At 36.5% G+C, this 17,045-nt stretch overlaps 2 protein-coding genes across 5 annotated transcripts in view; one reads left to right on the top strand and one right to left on the bottom strand.

Moving 5' to 3' along the window:
- The window catches only part of MILR1 (mast cell immunoglobulin like receptor 1), a 234,616-nt gene that overhangs the window by 68,267 nt on the left and 149,304 nt on the right, over window positions 1–17,045 (bottom strand). Inside the window, exon 8 of one of the 2 annotated variants that reach the window (XR_014019374.1) lies at window positions 14,126–14,279. The exons of the other annotated variant lie outside the window; for it this stretch is intronic. The gene's annotated coding sequence lies outside the window, so the exon portion shown is untranslated. Of the gene's footprint in view, window positions 1–14,125; window positions 14,280–17,045 lie in introns of those variants that run through there. 2 annotated transcript variants of the gene reach the window in all.
- Window positions 1–17,045, top strand: part of SMURF2 (SMAD specific E3 ubiquitin protein ligase 2) — a 111,587-nt gene that overhangs the window by 32,591 nt on the left and 61,951 nt on the right. The gene's annotated exons all lie outside the window — the stretch shown is intronic.

Raw genomic sequence — 17,045 nt, 5'->3', positions numbered from 1 at the left:
GCAGCAATAATCCTCAACATCAAACTTCCCTAAAATCCAAGGTCTTAAACTGGGAACGCCCTTAACCCAAGGACCGGGATACTTCCTCAAACCTGATCAGCTCTAAACCCGGATCCGCCTTGGTCTTTGAGCAAGGTCACTTTACATGCAATGTCAACAGCGAAATCATTAACATGGGGTACGCTAGTAAGGAAATTTTGATGCGTCATTTCTACTTGGTAATGGCCCTCAGCAGCCTGGCATGCGTGCGGCCTGGGTTCAATCCTCAGCACCACATACAAAGATGTTGTGTCCGCCAAAAACTAAAAAAGAAAAATAATTTATTCTCTCTCTCTCTCTCTCTTTCTAAAAAAAAAATATTTAAAAAAATTCTGATACTATATGGAAACATTGTTACTATGGCTAGAACAAGTAATATCTGCATTTATTATGCCAAAGTAGATTATTATTTTTGTATTGAAAAAGTTCAACTTGCACTTAATTAAAAAAATCATTTGTATACCCTTGTCTTGTTTTATTCATTAAAAAAAAAAATTGTGCTAAGCATGGTGGTGCATGCCTGTAATCCTTGCTATTTGGGAGGCTGAGTCAGGAGGATGGCAAGTTTGAGGCCAGCCTGGGCAACTTAGTGAGACTCTGTCTTAAAATAAAAAAATAAAAACAAAACAAAAGGAGGACTGGAGTATAGTCAGAGGACAAGTATTTCTAGGTTCAGTGCCTAGCACCCCCATACTCCACACATTTTTTTTTTGTTTTTGACTGGAGATTTAACCCAGAGGCAGTTTACCACTGAACTACATTTCCAGCCCTTTTTATTTTTTAGTGTGAGACAGCTAAGTTGCTTAGGGCCTAAGTTGCTGAGACTGGCCTTGAACTTGTGATCCTCCTGTCTCAGCCTCCCAAAACACTGGGATTATAGGCTTGTGCTTCTGTGCCTGGCATCCCCACCCCGCCTCTCCCAATTAAAAAAAAAATTAAAAATAAAAACCAAACTTGTTTGGGAAGGTTTTTTTTTTTTTTTTTTTTTTTAAAATCCCAAATCTCTATGTTTATTGAAATTTAAAAAAATTAAAAAGTTGATGTGAGTGGTTTAAAAAGGTCATTTTAAATTTAAATCAGAACCAATTTTGCCTTTGGTGAAATGTTTAAATGGTGATATTACTTGTTTATTTTTGTCAGGTTTAACCTCATTATGAAATAACTTGTTTTTAATATGTCATTTAACATACCAAGTATATTAAATATCTGCCAGGTACTAAGTTAAACTTAGGAGGCCTTTTTATTCTGCAACATGCATGAAAGAAATTGCTAAAATTCCTTGATTAAATGTAGTGGTAAAAAAAAAATGTAGCTGTAACATGACATTTAGCTAAATAAAGCATGGCTATTGTGATTACAGAGGTAAACCTGCTATATGTATTGAAAGATTAGAATTACTGATTTTTTGGAGAAGGTCCTTCTGTAACCTAGGTTTCAATAAACGATTTTATGAACCTTGGTCACCAATAATTGCTTTAACCTAAGTAGGATCCTGTAAGAAGGAAGATCAGACTTGGGAGAGTATGCTTCATTCATATGGTGATTAAGACTTTGGGTTTTATTAGACTACTTGAGTTGGAATTTCAACTGTGTCACTTATAGTATAATGTTTTAATAAATCTGTGCCTGACTCTCAGTTTCTTCATCCTAAGAAATAGATACTAACTTCACAAATGGCTGATACACACTTGCACATAGTAACTATTTGATAAATATTATCCAGTGTCTTTATATTCCCTGTTAAAATTGTGTTTTATTAAATGTACTATTTAAATAGACATTTTCTAAAAGCATATAAGAAAATATTTTTCGTGAAAAATTTTTTTTGGAATTGGAGATTGAACCCAGGGATACTTTACCACTGAGATACAGAGCCCCAGTCCTTTTTTTTTTTTTTTTTTTTTTTTATGGAAAGCGGACAAACGTGTATGTGTAATATCAAATCACATTGTCCACCTTGAATATATTCAACCAATTCAAGACCCCCAAATGACACTCACATTTGAGCATTTCCAAATGCACTCAAAATTTTGTGTGTCATAGGGTAAATAAAGAACCACAAGGTCCTTTTAGAATCTGTAGAGAATTTTATCATGCAGACTTGTTAGATACCGGATAGCCACTGTATTGGGGAAACAAAATCTTTTCAGTCTATTATTAAATCTCTCTTTCTGCCTCATTGCTTTCTTTTGAAAGCTTCGTTGCTTTTATGCTTATAGTTTTAACCACTATTGTTACCTCTGTTCTGCCAAAAATTAATGCACCATTTATACACAATTTCTTCTTATGGCCTGCCATTCTTCCTAACTGTGCAGCTCACACATGCAATCATGTGAGCAGATGGCCCATCCACCTACATGGGTTTCAGCTCATCACCTCCTCCTCTCTGCTCTCCGAGTGTGAGCTACCAAGTCCTGCTCCCTTGATAGTGGCTTTTCATTTTCTGTTTTTCCTCTTTCAGTCATTTCTCCCTATCCTTTGTTTTAATAGTTATTACTACATTAAAATGATTTTGGTAGTCAGAATAGGGAGAGTGAGCTCTCCTGACTTTATCCCGATTTTTGTATCGGTTAGTATTTGCCAGGCGTCATTCTGACCGGCCATGGCTCTCAACATAGGATAGTGTAGGTTATACTATGGTAACAACAACAACAACAACAAAAACCAAATCTCAATGGACTATAAGGTTTATTCTTCCTTTTATTTCCCACCTGTTATAGACTAGCAAGGGCCTCTGCTTGCATCATCTTTTTTTTTTTTTTTTTTTTTTTATTGGTTGTTCACATTACAAAGCTCTTGACATACCATATTTCATACATTAGATTGAAGTGGGTTATGAACTCCCAATTTTACCCCAAATGCCGATTGCAGAATCACGTCGGTTACACATCCACAATTTTACATAATGCCCTATTAGTAATTGTTGTATTCTGCTACCTTTCCTATCCCCTACTATCCCCCCTCCCCTTCCCTCACATCTTCTCTCTCTACCCCATCTACTGTAATTCATTTCTCTCCTTGTTTATTTTCCCATTCCCCTCACAACCTCTTATATGTAATTTTGTATAGCAATGAGGGTCTCCCTTCATTTCCATGCAATTTCCCTTTTCTCTCTCTTTCCCTCCCATCTCATGTCTCTGTTTAAAGTTAATCTTTTCTTCCTGCTCTTCCTCCCTACTCTATTCATAGTTGCTCCCATTATATCAAAGAAGACATTTGGTATTTGTTTTTTAGGGATTGGCTAGCTTCACTAAGCATAATCTGCTCTAGTGCCATCCATTTCCCTGCAAATTCCATGATTTTGTCATTTTTTAGTGCTGCGTAATATTCCATGGTGTATAAATGCCACATTTTTTAATCCATTCATCTATTGAAGGGCATCTGGGTTGGTTCCACAGGCTAGCTATTGTGAATTGTGCTGCTATGAACATCGATGTGGCAATATCCCTGTAGCATGCTCTTTTAAGGTCTTCAGGGAATAGTCCGAGAAGGGCAATAGCAGGGTGGTTCCATTCCCAGCTTTCCCAGGAATCTCCAAACTGCTTTCCAAATTGGCTGCACCAATCTGCAGTCCCACCAGCAATGTACAAGTGTACCCTTTTCTCCACATCCTCTCCAGCACTTGTTGTTGTTTGACTTCATAGTGACTGCCAATCTTACTGGAGTGAGATGGTATCTTAGGGTGGTTTTGATTTGCATTTCTCTGACTGCTAGAGATGGTGAGCATTTTTTCATGTACTTGTTGATTGATTGTATATCCTCCTCTGAGAAGTGTCTGTTCAGGTCCTTGGCCCATTTGTTGATTGGGTTATTTGTTATCTTATTGTCTAATTTTTTTGAGTTCTTTGTATACTCTGGATATTAGGGCTCTATCTGAAGTGTGAGGAGTAAAAATTTGTTCCCAGGATGTAGGCTCCCTATTTACCTCTCTTATTGTTTCTCTTGCTGAGAAAAAACTTTTTAGTTTAAGTAAGTCCCATTTGTTGATTCTTGTTATTAACTCTTGTGCTATGGGTGTCCTATTAAGGAATTTGGAGCCTGACCCCACAATATGTAGATCTGAGCCAACTTTTTCTTCTATCAGATGCAGAGTCTCTGATTTGATATCAAGCTCCTTGATCCATTTTGAGTTAACTTTTGTGCATGGCGAGAGAAAGGGATTCAGTTTCATTTTGTTGCATATGGATTTCCAGTTTTCCCAACACCATTTGTTGAAGATGCTATCCTTCCTCCATTGCATGCTTTTAGCCCCTTTATCAAATATAAGATAGTTGTAACTTTGTGGATTAGTCTCTGTGTCCTCTATTCTATACCATTGGTCCACCCACCTGTTTTGGTACCAGTACCATGCTGTTTTTGTCACTATTGCTCTGTAATATAGTTTGAAATCTGGTATCGCTATACCGCCTGATTCACACTTCCTGCTTAGAATTGCTTTTGCTATTCTGGGTCTTTTATTTTTCCATATGAATTTCATGATTGCTTTATATTTCTACAAGAAATGCCGTTGGGATTTTGATTGGCATTGCATTAAACCTATAGAGAACTTTTGGTAATATTGCCATTTTGATAATGTTAGTTCTGCCTATCCATGAACAGGGTATATTTTTCCATCTTCTAAGATCTTCTACTTCTCTCTTTAGGGTTCTGTAGTTTTCATTGTATAAATCTTTCACGTCTTTTGTTAGGTTGATTCCCAAGTATTTTATTTTTTTTGAGGATATTGTGAATGGAGTGTTTTTCCTCATTTCCGTTTCAGAAATTTTGTCGCTGATATACAGAAATGCCTTTGATTTATGCGTGTTGATTTTATATCCTGCCACTTTGCTGAATTCATTTATTAGTTCTAGTAGTTTCTTTGTAGATCCTTTTGGGTCTTCTAGGTATAGAATCATGTCGTCTGCAAATAGTGATAATTTAAGTTCTTCTTTTCCTATTTTTATGCCTTTAATTTCTTTTGTCTGTCTAATTGCTCTGGCTAGTATTTCAAGGACTAAATTAAATAGAAGTGGTGAGAGAGGGCATCCCTGTCTTGTTCCAGATTTTAGAGGGAATGCCTTCAACTTTTGTCCATTCAGAATGATGCTAGCCTGAGGCTTAGCATAGATAGCTTTTACAATGTCAAGGTAAGTTCCTGTTATCCCTAGTTTTTCTAATGTTTTGAACATAAAGGGATGCTGTACTTTGTCGAATGCTTTCTCTGCGTCTATCGATGATCATATGGTTCTTATCTTTAAGTCTATTGATGTGGTGAATAACATTTATTGATTTCCGTATATTGAACCAGCCTTGCATCCCAGGGATGAATCCTACTTGATCATGGTGCACAATTTTTTTGATGTGTTTTTGTATTCGATTCGCCAGAATTTTATTGAGGATTTTTGCATCTAGGTTCATTAGAGATATTGGTCTGTAGTTTTCTTTGAGGTGTCTTTGTCTGGTTTCGGAATCAGGGTGATGTTGGCCTCATAGAATGAATTTGGAAGAGCTCCCTCTTTTTCTATTTCCTGAAATAACTTAAAAAGTATTGGTATTAATTCTTCTTTAAAGGTTTTGTAAAACTCCGCTGTATACCCATCCGGTCCTGGGCTTTTCTTGGTTGGTAGTCTTTTGATTGCTTCTTCAATTTCATCCATTGATATTGGTCTGTTCAAATTGTGTGTATCCTCCTGACTCAGTCTGGGCAAATCATATGACTTAAGAAATTTATTGATGTCTTCACTATCTTCTATTTTATTGGAATATAGGTTTTCAAAATAATTTCTAATTGTTCTGTATTTCTGTAGCATCTGTTGTGATATTGCCTTTTTCATCCCGTATGTTAGTAATTTGAGTTCTCTCTCTTCTTCTCTTCGTTAGCATTGCTAAAGGTCTGTCGATCTTATTTATTTTTTCGAAGAACCAACTTTTAGTTTTGTTAATTTTTTCAATAGTTTCTTTTGTTTCAATTTCATTGATTTCCGCTCTGATTTTAATTATTTCTTGCCTTCTGCTACATTTGCTGTTGTTTTGCTCTTCCTTTTCTAGGGCTTTGAGATGAAGTGTGAGCTCATTTATTTGTTGGTTTTTTCTTTTTTTGAGGAATGACCACCAGGTGATGAATTTCCCTCTTAAAACTTCTTTCATTGTGTCCCATAGATTCCGATATGTTGTGTCTGTATTTTCATTTATCTCTATGAATTTTTTATTTCCTCCTTTATGTCTTCTGTAACCCATTGATCATTCAGTAACATATTGTTCAATTTCCATGTGATGTAGGATTTTTCCTTCCTTCTTTTATCATTGATTTCCAGTTTCATTCCATTATGATCTGATAAAATGCATGGTATTATCTCCACCCCTTTATATTTACTGAGGGTTGCCCTATGGCATAATATATGGTCTATTTTTGAGAAGGATCCATGTACTGCTGAGAAAAAAGTATATCCACTTGATGATGGTTGATATATTCTATATATGTCAGTTAAGTCTAGGTTATTGATTGTGGTATTGAGTTCTATAGTTTCTTTATTCAACTTTTGTTTGGAGGATCTGTCCAATGGTGAGAGAGGTGTGTTGAAGTCACCCACAATTATTGTGTTGTGATCTATTTGATTCTTGAACTTGAGGAGAATTTGTTTTATGAATGTCGCAGCACCATTATTTGGTGCATAAATATTGATAATTGTTATGTCTTGTTGGTGAATGGTTCCTTTTAACAGTATATAATGTCCTTCCTTATCCCTTTTGATTAACTTAGTCTTGAAGTCGATTTTATTCGATATGAGGATGGCCACCCCTGCTTGCTTACGAGGACCGTGTGTGTGGTATATTTTTTCCCATCCTTTCACCTTCAGCCTGTGTATGTCTTTTCCAATCAGATGTGTCTCCTGGAGGCAGCATATTGTTGGATTTGTTTTTTTAATCTATGATACCAGCCTATGTCGCTTTATTGGAGAGTTTAAGCCATTAACATTCAGAGTTACTATTGATATATGGTTTGTACTTCCAGCCATGTTTGATTATTTATCCTTTTTTTAAAAAATTTAGTTTGTTTCTCCATGATTATCTTTCCCCTCGCCCTCTGTCTTTACCAAGGCACTTCCCACTGATGGTTTTGGTTATTGTTTTTCATTTCTTCCTCGTGTAGTGTTTTGCTCAAAATGCTTTGTAATGCTGGGTTTCTGGCTGGAAATTCTTTTAACTTTTTTTTATCATGAAAGATTTTTATTTCGTTGTCATATCTGAAGCTTAATTTTGCTGGATACAGAATTCTTGGTTGGCATCCATTGTCTTTCAGTGTTTGAAATACATTGTTCCATGACCTTCTTGCTTTCAGCATCTGTGATGAAAAATCCATTGTTAACCTTATTGGTTTACCCCTGAATGTAATCTGCCTCCTTTCTCTTGTAGCTTTTAATATTTTCTCTTTGTTCTGTATATTGGATATCTTCATAACAATGTGTCTTGGCGTTGGTCTACTGTGATTTTGTATGCTTGGTGTCCTGTATGCATCTTCAATTTGTATATCTGTTTCCTTTTTTATTTCTGGAAAGTTTTCTGTAATTATTTCATTCAGCAGGTTACTCATTCCCTTGGTTTGAATCTCTGTACCTTCTTCTATCCCGATGACTTGTAAGTTTGGTTTTTTTATGTTATCCCATAACTCTTGGATGTTTTTCTCGTGATTTTTTACCAGCCTTTCTGAGTTGGCTAGACTCTTTTCAAGATGATATATTTTGTCTTCATTATCTGACCTTCTGGCTTCTACTTGCTCCACTCTGTTAGTGATACTCTCAATTGAGTTTTTAATTTGGTTTATTGTTTCCTTCATTTCTAGAATTATTGTTTGATTATTTTTTATAATCTCTATCTCCTGATAGAGATGCTTAACTTCTTCTTTTATCTGTTTATGTAATTCATTCTCAATGTGTTCTTTCGCTGCTTGAATTTGCTGTCTCGTGTCCTCTTTAAGGTTCCATTCCATCTGTCTAAGGTGTTCCTTGAGTTCTTTATATGACCATTTTTCTGATGACTCTAAGTCCTCCTGAATATTTAGGCTGTCCTGCATTGTTTGTACTCCTTTTCTTCCTTGCTTTTTCAAGTTGCTCATGTTACTTCTTGTTCTGTTTGACTGCTGAGTTACTGTTTACTCCTATAAATTTATTTGATGCTTGGGAGGAAAGGTATTAGAAGGGAAGGGAGGAAGTCACTAAAGAGAATAAGAGTAAGCAGGTAGAATTCAAGGAAGGGGGAATAAGAAAATTGAAAAGACAAGAAGAAAAAAAAATACGAAATAAAAAAAGAAAAAAAATTAAAAAAAAATAATTAAAAAAATTTAAAATTAAAATTAGAAGAAAAAAAATTAAAAAAAATTGTAATAAAAATTTAAGAAACAACAAGAAAGAAAAATGAAAATGAAAGAAAAAACCCAAATCAAAAAAAAAGAGAAAAAGTAAAAACTAATAAATGCAGTCTTAGAGTTTGATTAACTTCTCTTCCAGTAGGTGGCGCTGTGCCAACCAGGCCTAGTTTCTCCTGTCAATACGCGGGAACCAGTTACTGTGGAGCAGCTCCTCCTCCTAGACTGGGCGAGTCTCCAATCCTGAGTGCCTAGGGCCTCCTCTTGTGTCTAGTCACTTCCCCACTTTTCCTCTAGCCAGGCCCCTCTCACGGGTCCCGCTCACCACAATACTGGCTACACGCCAGGTCTGCTGCTCCCGGGAGCCCTGTTTTCATGAACGACTGGGCACACTCTCCCAGTTTGCCATTCCCTCAGACCCTAAGTTTGTAGAGCTTGGGGCTGAGAATCCTCAGCGAATTTTGCTTGCCCTCCGGTAGCCACGCCCCTGGTAGCTGGTGCAAGAGACCTCAGTTGTCAGCATTGGTGGGAGCGGTAGCCGGGAGTTCTGTGCGCGGGTCCCGCGCCACGTCTGATTCCCTCGGTCTGGCTATCACGCTCACGGGAGAGCTGGGAGGGGCCCTTAAGGTTTCCCCGATGTGTGGAGAGGGAAGGCTAGGGGATTACACACCTGTAGCCGCAGGTTTCAATGAAGTTATCTCCTCCGCCGCAGTCTGGAGTCGTCAGTTCTCTGCCATGGTGGTGTCTCTTGCAAATGGCAACAGTTCGTTTCCCTTTGCCGGGTGACCAATGCAACGGGTGGGTCCTTACTGTCTCTCCCAAGCCCCGTTTCAAACCTGTGGCCACTACCTATGAAGGCTCGGTTGGCATTTACCTCCGTAGGAACAGAAGGGCCGACCAGTTGTTTCAGCCAGATGGATTAGTGCTGAGTCACAGCTGTTTGTCTGCGGGAAGCAGGCGAACGGGAGCTTGAATTCAGCTGATCCGGGCTCAGTGTGTGTTCTGAGAGGCCCAGACAGTTCGCCCCAGATCCACGTCAGTTCAGCATTGCCTAGTGATCCTGAGCAAACAGAATTTAGATTGTTCACGACTCCCTATGCCCGCACAGCTGAAGAGGTCAGAGACTTGATCTCTCCACGCCCGCCGCCATGTTGGAATCCTCCCCAGTCCTTTTCATTTTTTATTTATTTTTAAAAATTTATTTATTTATTTTGATTAGGTATATATGATAGCAGAATGCATTTTGATTGATTGTACACAGTTGCAGCACAATTTTTCATTTCTCTGATTGTATACAATGTAGCCACTTACCATATGTGCAGTCATATGGTAATAATGTCCATCACATTCCACCATCTTTCCTGCCCCTGTAGCCTACTCCCCTCCCCCTTGCCCAATCAGTGTTTCTCTATTTTCCTGAAAGCCCCATCCCCAGCATCCACTTTTCAGAGAGAACATTTGGTCTTTGGTTTTTAGTGAATGGCTTACTTTGCTTAGCATGATATTCTCTAGCTCCATCTATTTACCTGCAAATGCCATAATTTTATTCTCTTTTAATGTGGAGTAATATTCCATTGTGTATGTGTACCACAGTTTCTTTTCTTTTTTTTTTTTTAATATTTATTTTCCAGGGGCTGGGGATGCGGCTCAAGCGGTAGCGCGCTCGCCTCGCATGCGTGCGGCCCGGGTTCGATCCTCAGCACCACACACCAACAAAGATGTTGTGTCCGCCAAGAACTAAAAAATAAATATTGAAAAAAAAAATATTTATTTTCCAGTTCTCGGCGGACACAACATCTTTGTTGGTATGTGGTGCTGAGGATCGAACCCGGGCCGCACGCATGCCAGGCGAGCGCGCTACCGCTTGAGCCGCATCCCCAGCCCCCCACAGTTTCTTTATCCATTCATCTGTTGAAGGGCTTGAGCTTCTATAAACATTGATGTGGCTGCGTTACTATAGTATGCCGATTTTAAGTCCTTTGGGTATAGATCAAAGAGTGGGATAGCTGGGACAAATGGTGTTTCCATTCAAGTTTTCTAAGGAATCTCCATATTGCTTTCCAGAATAATTGCACCAATTTGCAGTTCCATTAGCAATGTATGAATGTGCCTTTTCCCCTATGTCTTTACCAACACTTATTGTTGCTTGTATTCTTGATAGCTGCCATTCTGACTGGAGTGAGATAAAATCTTAGAGTAGTTTTGATATTCATTTCTGTAATTACTAGAGATGTTGAAAATTTATTCATGTATTTGTTGATCGATTGTATATCTTCTTCTGAAAAGTGTCTGTTTAGTACCTTAACCCATTTATTGATTGGGTTATTTGTTTTTTGGTGTTAAGTGGGTTTTTTTTTTAATATTTTAGTTGTAGTTGGACACAATATCTTTATTTCACTTATTTATTTTTATGTGGTGCTGAGGATCGAACCCAGGGTCTTGCACATGCGAGGCAAGTGCTCTACTGCTGAGCCACAACCCCAGCCCGGGTGTTAAGTTTTTTGAATTCTGTATATATCCTGGACATTAGTGCTTTACCTGATGTGCATGTGGCAAAAATTTGCTCCCAAAATGTAGGCTCTCTCTTCACCTCATTGATTGTTTTCTTTTGCTGAGAAGAAGCTTTTTAGTTTGTGAATCCATCCCATTTATTAATTCTGATTTTATTTCTTATACTTTAGGAGTCTTGTTAAGGAAGTTGGGGCCTAATCTGTCATGATAAAGATTTGGGCCTACTATTTATTTAAATTTTTTTTTTAAGTTGTAGATGGACATATACCTTTATCTATTTTTATGTGGTGCTGAGGATTGAACCTAGTGCCCACACGTGCTAGGCAAGCGCTTTACCACTGAGCCACAACTCCAGCCCCTTATTTTTTATTTTGAAAGAGAGTCTTGCCAAGTTGTTGAGGGTCTCATTAAGTTATTGAGTCTGGCCTAGAGTAAATTCTTTTTTTAAAAAAAAATATTTATTTATTAGTTATTGGCGGACACAACATCTTTGTTTGTATGTGGTGCTGAGGATCGAACCCGGGCTGCACGCATGCCAGGCGAGCGTGCTACCGCTTGAGGCACATCCCCAGCCCCTAGAGTAAAATTCTCTTGCCTCAGCCTTCTAAGTTGCTAGGCTTAGTGGTATGTGCCACTGCACTCAGCTACTTGTCAATATTTTTACATAATTTCTAATGGCTGTCTAATAGTATTTCAACATGCCATGATTTACTTAATGGCTTCATTATTGTTAGGCTCATAAGGTTGTATCTGATACTTATGCTCACTGCAACATTTTATAATAATTCTTTTATTTATGAATCTTTGTGTACACAGATACACTAAAACATGTAAAAATTATATTGTCTCTAATTTTTCTGTAGAACTTAAATTTCATTTTTATTTCATGTTGGGGTTGAAGTAGAGGTTGTTTCTTGGAACAGAAAGATCTAACCTGTTGTATGGATGATCAGAAACGGTGCATCTTAGTATATATTTGTAAGTCACTGGGGTAACTTGCTGAAATTCATATTGAAATGTTATTCTGGATTTCAGTTTTATTTTTTCAATGATAATATGAGTTCAAAGAACATCCAGAGAAAGATGGAGAAGTTTACTCTATTAAAAAATAGTCTATACAACTTTTGAGTTGCAGAAACAGTGTTATACAATCTCTTTTTGTGGGGCAAAGGAAAATGGGATGTCTGAGCTCCCCCTCTTTCTTTTTTCCTTTCTCTCAGGCAGTCTCATTCCAATCAGCAATGTAATTGGAATGCAGCTCCATTCTGGAGGAGGAAGGGAAATTTTTGGCAAGGAGATGCTGTGCAGTTGGGAACTTTATTCACATTAAGCATAGACAGTCATTCATTATGAATCTAGCTCAATAAAAAAACAGCATAGAATTTTATTCCTACAGCTGGAATTTACTCTGATCTTATTACCTGGTGTTTTGCATGTAGATAATTCCTTTTTCACCCCCCCCCAAAAAAAAAGAAAGAAAATAATTGTTGACTTAATTTAAATGATAATATTTATTGTCAGCTGTACTTCTGCAGATGGTTTTATTGCTGCCTCAAATAAAATATACAAAAGAGATTTTACAAAATTATTAAACATTTCTTGAGGAAAACAAAACAACCAAAGGTATTCATGACAAAATATTTGAATTGTAGCTGACCTGTGAGTTCTAAGGGCAAAGGATCATGTCTTATTTATCTTTGTAGCTAAGGAATCTATTCTAGTACATGGCACAAAGTGAATGTTCAGGAAATATTGAACGAAAAAAATGTAGGAAGCACTCTACCACTGAGTCATAACCTCAGCCCTCTTTTTTATGTTTCTTTAAGAAGACAAGTAAAAATAAAGTTAAGAAATGTAGGAAGTATCCCCTTCTCATTAAGCATCTCAAGATGATTATTGGTGTATTCATGTGAAATAAACATTATCCGTATACTTTAGCATAGCTTATCTTAATTTATTTGGAATATCTCCTAATCATTTCAAATCATTTATCTAAAGAATGGGCAAGTGGACTAAATACAACAAGATAGGTTTTGGGGATGTAGACTTAAGAGTGAAAAATACTTTGAAGGAAGATAATAACATGATCAAAGTAGTATTATAAATTTAATCTACTGTGCACCTACAGATGGTTTGAGACATTGTCCCTAGTGAATTCTGTAGCTGGGGTGAGGCATTGTGTTCGATCCTCAGCACCACATAAAATGAATAAATGAAATAAAGATATTGTCTCCATCTACAACTAAAAAATATTTTAAAAAATGAAAGAAACATAAAAAAGAAATGAAACCTCCTCTAGACTGCCACTCCTCCTGAGCCTCAGAACTCCCCAACTTAGTATTACTTTTCATTATTAAAAAAAAAGAGTCTATGTACATTCCTCAGATAATCTCATACACATTCTTAATTGAAAATTCATTATTGTGAAGTAATCAGGAGTTGTCATATTGGAATTCATGAATTTTTTGAGCATTTCACTAAACTCCTATAATTGGTACTTATATGGATGAAAGGCCACAGAGCTGTTGGTCTAGTCTCTGAGATAAATTCCCAGGAAACCAGAACAGTTCAGTAAAATCTGTAATGTGTGAAAATAATTTATTTATACAAATAAATAAAATTACCAGTTCTCAGATCATGTTTGGTAATCTTCCTTTTAAAAATTACAAATAAGAGTGTTTGCTTCCAGGGCATAAAATAATTATGCAAAACTGGCTGGAGCTGATGAGAATCCAGCATTAAGGATAGCAATTTGACAATTTTGATAATTTAATATTTTAAACTAAGTCTTGTTTCTTTTAGGAACCTGATGTTATCTTTCCTAGTCTCTTAATTAATAAAATACAATTTCTCTTCCTAAACTTTCAAACTTGTTTTAATGTTCATTTTATTTTTTTAGTTGCCCTTAATAGCATCTCATTTGTGATTTTCAAAAGAAAGTATTAAACATGACCTGAAAGTGTGTTTAAAATGGATTTCATAAGTCAAAATCATGATTATATCAGAATTGGTAATTTATCCGCTATATAGTTTAAAAATATCCTGTGTAATGAAACTATTTTTGAGTTATTTTGGAGTCAGTTTCATTCATTCTGTAGATACTGAGTGCTCATCAGATGCCAGATAAAAAGAGATAAGGGAGACATGATTTGTACAATAAGGAGTTTGCTACCGCCATAGTTATAAAGAAAAATTTACACTTAAAAAGTTATAATGAGGGCTGGGGATGTGGCTCAAGCGGTAGCGCGCTCGCCTGGCATGCGTGCGGCCTGGGTTCGATCCTCAGCACCACATACCAACAAAGATGTTGTGTCCGCCGAGAACTAAAAAATAAATATTAAAAATTCTCTCTCTCTCTCTCTCTCTCTCTCTCTCTCTCTCTCTCTCTCTCTCTCTCTCTCCCTCCCTCCTCTCTCTTTAAAAAAAAAAAAGTTATAATAAAATGTGAAAAGTGCTTGTCATAAGTATGGGGAAAATACAAGTCTGTCAAGGGTTAAGAGAAACATGCTGTAAAAGATTTCCTTCCCTTTTTGAGACTTAAAAGATGAGCAGGTGAAGAAGCCTGGCGGAATGTTTTTGAGACAGTGGAAATGGCATCTCAGGGCTGTGGTCATGTGAGAAATGGGAGTGCCTCTGAGAAAGTGAAAGTTTAGTATGGCTGGATTTTATACTTGGGGATTTAAGGGGGAGTTTTGATGAAAAAAATGAGGACAAAGAGGTAATAGAATCCAGAGCTCTTTTTTTTTCTTATATTTATTTATTTTTATGTGGTGCTAAGGATTGAGCCCAGGGCCCTGAATGTGTGAGGCCAGCGCCACGAAGCCAGAGCTTTTGAAGGGCATTGAAGCCAATATAATTTTGGGTCAGAAGACCATTCTTTAAGGATGGGAGGAAGGGAAATGGGTGAGAGCACATTTTTAGAAAGATCACTTTGGGTCAAGTATGTATAACTGGTGGGGGTGAGCCTTGAGGCAGGAGACTTAATTAGGAGGCTATGGCAATTTTCTAGACACTAGTTGATAGTGACCTTGAACTAAGGTGCTGTGGTACTCATTTCTAGAGAGAAGTGGACAGATGAGGGATATATCAGAGAGAGAATTGATTAGAATTGGTAATTGCCAAGAGATGGGGAGAGAGAGGAATAGTGAAGATTGCTGTGTCAGTTTCTGACTTGAGCAAAAGAGAGGAAAGCAAGGCTGTTTATTGAATGAAACTGGAGGGAGGAACATTTTTGGGGGCAGAGGAGGATGGTGATTTCATTTGTGAACATATTTAGTTTTGTGGACTTGAAGTTCAGGATATAGCTAAGATTTTGATTTTGAGATTGAGGTATCATTAAAACCATAGAGTAAAGGAGTAAAGACTCAGGAGAATATGTGGAAAAGTGACTCTTCAAAATTATATTTCTTTTTTTTAATATTTATTTATGTATGTATCTTTTTAGTTTTAGGTGAATACATTAGTTTGTTTTTATGTAGTACCGAGGATTGAACCCAGTGCCTCATGCATGCTAGGCGAGCACTCTACCACTGAGCCACCACCCCAGCCCTTCAAAATTATATTTCTAGAAGGAGGAAGAGTGTTATCAATTTGTGAATTCTCTTCCAGGAAAGTTAGGAGTTCCTTTTCCTAGAAAAATACACATACTGATAGAAATTTACATATAATTCCAAAGTTTACCAAAAAATGGGCATCTGTAATCCTCAGGTTACGGAGTGAAAAGAGAGGACCTAGGACAAAACCCTAAAGAACCTCAACTTTTATGGATGGAGTATAAGAAGATCTGGCAAGGAAGACTTAGAATTGAGTTTTATGCACTATATGAATGTGCTTTTAAACAGAAGCAAAAAGAGAGAGAGCTTCCAGAAGAGAGAGTAGTCAATAATGGTAAATGCCTCTGAGGGTCCGGCGTGATAAGGAATGGAAATATCCTTTAGATGGATTTAATAATTAGGTCCCTAAGCCTTTGGAGAAAAGCATTTTGTGATGAGGGAATAAGACAAATTAAGTGGATTGAGGTGTTGGAATGAGGTAAAGAAGTGAAATCAAAGTGTAGACAGTTCTTTTGAAGAAATATCATAAGAAAGGGAACAGGTTGCTAGAGGGAAACTTGCTTAGGACTTGAGTAAATTTAAATGCTGACAAAGTGGAGACAAGGTAGATGTGTGAGGTGGCACTCGAGGTCTCTGAGAACGTGGTAGAGTGTATATGACATCTAGAGACCGGAGTGTGGGCATTGTAAGTGAAAGGGGGGGGAAAAGTATGAAAAGAGTAAGTTTGTGACAAGAAGTTATAGAGAAATTTTCATTTTTTAAAAATTTCTTTAAAATAGGAATTGAAATGGTTTCACTTAATGAATTATGGGATAGGTCGTGGCTTAAAAAATCACCTCATTAATATCAAGGATTATAATTTTGGATTTGAATGTATGTTTATATGATGATAAAAATTTGGGGAGAGATTCTTTTGAATCCAGTTTGTAATTTGGTACTTCTTAGGTATAGCTCTGGTTTCCATGATTTTTTATGTTTTTAAAAACATGGTCTGAGATTCTGACAAGTAAATCATTGTGCTTACTTGCTATTTCATTTATTTACTGATAACATCTGTTTTCAAAATAATATTTATTTATATTTCTAAAGTGATTGCTTAAATTTAGACTTTTCCCCAAGTTTATTTTGTCAAATGAGTTTTATACTCTAAACTTCCAGTAATTATAATTAATGAAACAGATCACTAAAACTGCAAATAGAAGTGGATACAAATTAGCCATACATTACATATATATTGTATAGATTTAATTAAGAATATATGAAAATGGACCTTTTTCTCTAATGAAGTTGATTTAAAGACATGTAAGTTTATGGCTCTATATAACTAGCAATTTTTAATTTGAAATAGAATTTATATACTGTAAAATTTATCCTTGTAAAGTGTTCAATTCAGTGACTTTTAATATACTCACATACTTCTATTTAAGTAATACTTTAATGCAAGAAAATTCAGATTTGTGATCTCTAGCTTTAATATACTAATTTTAAATTTTAAAAGATTAGGCCCATCATGTCATTGAGCTGATGATTTAGGGGATGGTAATTTATTTCTCCTACAAAGCTTCTGTGGCATTTTGATAGTAACAACATGTTATTTTTAA

This window comes from Spermophilus citellus (assembly GCF_964194105.1).
Source record: "Spermophilus citellus genome assembly, chromosome: 17".
NCBI classification, from domain to species: Eukaryota; Metazoa; Chordata; class Mammalia; order Rodentia; family Sciuridae; genus Spermophilus; species Spermophilus citellus.
The sequence above is the reverse complement of the archived record's forward strand: the minus strand, read 5'-3'. Positions and strand labels throughout refer to the sequence as shown.